The sequence below is a fragment of the Limulus polyphemus genome, unplaced genomic scaffold (genome assembly GCF_000517525.1).
Source record: "Limulus polyphemus unplaced genomic scaffold, Limulus_polyphemus-2.1.2 Scaffold1113, whole genome shotgun sequence".
Lineage (NCBI taxonomy): Eukaryota > Metazoa > Arthropoda > Merostomata > Xiphosura > Limulidae > Limulus > Limulus polyphemus.
Window position 1 is genome coordinate 104,049 of NW_013666723.1, and position 2,825 is coordinate 106,873.

The following is a 2,825-nucleotide window of genomic DNA, read 5'->3' on the forward strand; positions in this document are numbered from 1 at the left end:
TACAAAGTTGTATCGAGATAGAATAAACTAGTTTTAATCAAAAAAGGACTTGTATCGCTGACGTTTCTCGGAAAGAATTTAAACAGGAAATTAACAAACAAGCAGATATGCAACAACACTATAATTGTAGTTATACGGTACATAACGGTACAACTTCAAGGAATATTAGGAAAATGGATAAAATATCACGATGAACCACATTAAAAAAAGATCAATATTAAACAAACTTCTTTCTGGAACGTCCTATAAGAAGAAGTTTTCCCCGCCTTTTCGCCTTCCAAAGATATCAATGATAAGGTCCATTTCAAATATAATCACTTGGTTTGTGCAAGCACATTCAATATATATTATCGTCATTTTTGACCCATGCTATTCTGCTCCTCCTCCAATGGCACAACGGTTTGTCTGCGGACTTCAAACGCAGAGCACAGATAGCCCATTGTGTAACTCTGTGCTTAATTTCAAACAAACAAACAAAAGCTATTCTGCAAGTACGTCTTCAGTTGCCTTAAGCCACTGAATGACCGCTCCAGAGAGCATGATGTTACGGGAATCTTGGCTAGAATACTAGCCACTTTGTAGAAAACTGTCATCATTTCATGAAGTCCGTTCTGATACATTGCGTTGACGACATTTGTAGCAATTTGTATTTCAGGGCATGAGGCCTTCTTTTCCATCATAAAACTGATATAAATCTTTTCCTCTATTTCTAGTATATCTTCGTCCACACTGCAGTAGTTAGCAATTATATCGAAGTTTCTACGTCGCCCAATCCACACAGAATATTTTGGTCATTTTCATCAAATATTGACTTCATTTGCAAATATAAAGGTTATAGATATGTACGGAGCTTTTGCCCGAATATTTTGGGTGATTTTTGCCCTAAAAACTATTGGGTCCAGTATTGGGGGGACTGTCCCCCTTTGTTCCCCGCCTCCTACGCCTATCCCCAGAACTAAATAGTGCCTAATATAATTAATTATCCAGAAAACAAAACAGCTATAGTTACGTTCTGGCTTACTAGATGGCGGTATAGGTTGGCAATATGTAAGTTAAAATGTATATCATATTTCACTTTTACATCATAGATGCCCATCTATTACAGAATGATACAGAAGCGTCGCCCCGATTCTATTTTACAATGCCCCGAATCCACAGATAGTGTCTTGAAAAATCAGAATAGAAAACCATGATCGATATCATATTCAAACGCCGAAAATTCCCGAGCCTTGAATTATTTAAGAACAAAATATTAAAAAACAACATGAAAAGTCGAACATTCAGTTAAAGATAATTACTTTTAAATAAGCCTAATAATAACTATAGGTCTAGCGGTTAGGACGCTCCACTCACGATCTTTGTGTCGTGGGATTCGAATAACCGTCACCAAACATGCTCATCCTTTCAGACATGGGGACGTTATAATAATACGGCTAATCCTCCCACTATTCGTTGGTAAAAGAGTAACTCAACAGTTGGCGGCAAGTCCTTCACTGCTAAATGAAGATACGACTACATGGAGAGAAGATGGGCGCCGCCAGGTAAATCTGTCCAAGAATCAGCAATGATACATAAGGATCTCAAGTGTCCCAATGGTTGTAAGAGGCTTTGGGGCACCCCTCCAAAAAACGACTACTAGAAAATGAGTTGTTTTTAAAACAATAATATTTAATTAAAATGTTCAACAACAACCTTATTACAGTAATAAATTATAACTTTATTGAACGATATGTTACTGAAGGCTAGTATACATCCACACCCTATACTACTTTTTGAGGCATGGTAACAACAAACATCACTCCATGAACGATATGTGTACTGAATTTCAGTGCTGGTTGGGCCTATTCTGATTATAAAATTTTTGTTGTTTTAGTGACTTTAGTGAAACTTCCCTTGCCCACTTTCGTATGATCCCAGTTATATTAGTCGTGATAAAGACATTTCTATTTTTGTAATATTGATCTGACATCATCATAAAAGTAGTTTATTAAAGTATCAGTAGTGTGACGCAGATTAGATTAAAAAAATGACGTCTTTCACACATCTAAATGTGCATTGGCTAATTTACACCCACAGTTAAGAAAGTTTCATGTGTACTCTCGTGAGCTCTATTGTAATAGTTATACAAGCACGTGCTCTGATGTGTTTTGACACATGTTACGAACTTTAGACAGATATTATATAAGTAAACGTGCATGGGGCCGCTCCATTCGACCGACTCCATATTGGAGAAGGAATATTGACTATAATTCCAAATTTACTAAGTGGATTTACACAAAATATTGCAGAGTTTTAGCAAAATGTGCAAGTCTGTTGTACACAAAACATAATATAACATAATGTTTTGGGAACATGGGGCCTATTGGTCCATCTCGGCTGTCCCATCCTCTAAACTAAACTAAGACTATTAATAGATAAAAAAATTCAAAGCCAGCCCTTATCATTCACATGCTTATCAAGCTTTATCTTAAACTCACTTAAATTTACTGCCTCCACAACATCTGAAGGCAACCCATTCCAAAAGCCAAATACCCGGTTAGAAAAATATAACTGTCTTAGCTGAAGGTGACTCCTACCTTGCCAAAATTTATATTTATGTCCCTTAGTCCTACTATTCTTACTGTTAAATATGAAAAAGGATGATGCATCAACATGATCAATTCCCTTTACAATCTTAAACACCTCAATTAGATCCTCTCTAACTCTTACCTTTTGAAGAGACAACAATTTGTGAGATTTCAACCTCTTCTTTTATGACAACTCCTCCATCCCAGGTACCATTCTAGCAACCCTTCTCTGAACCCTTTCCAACAATTCAATGTCTT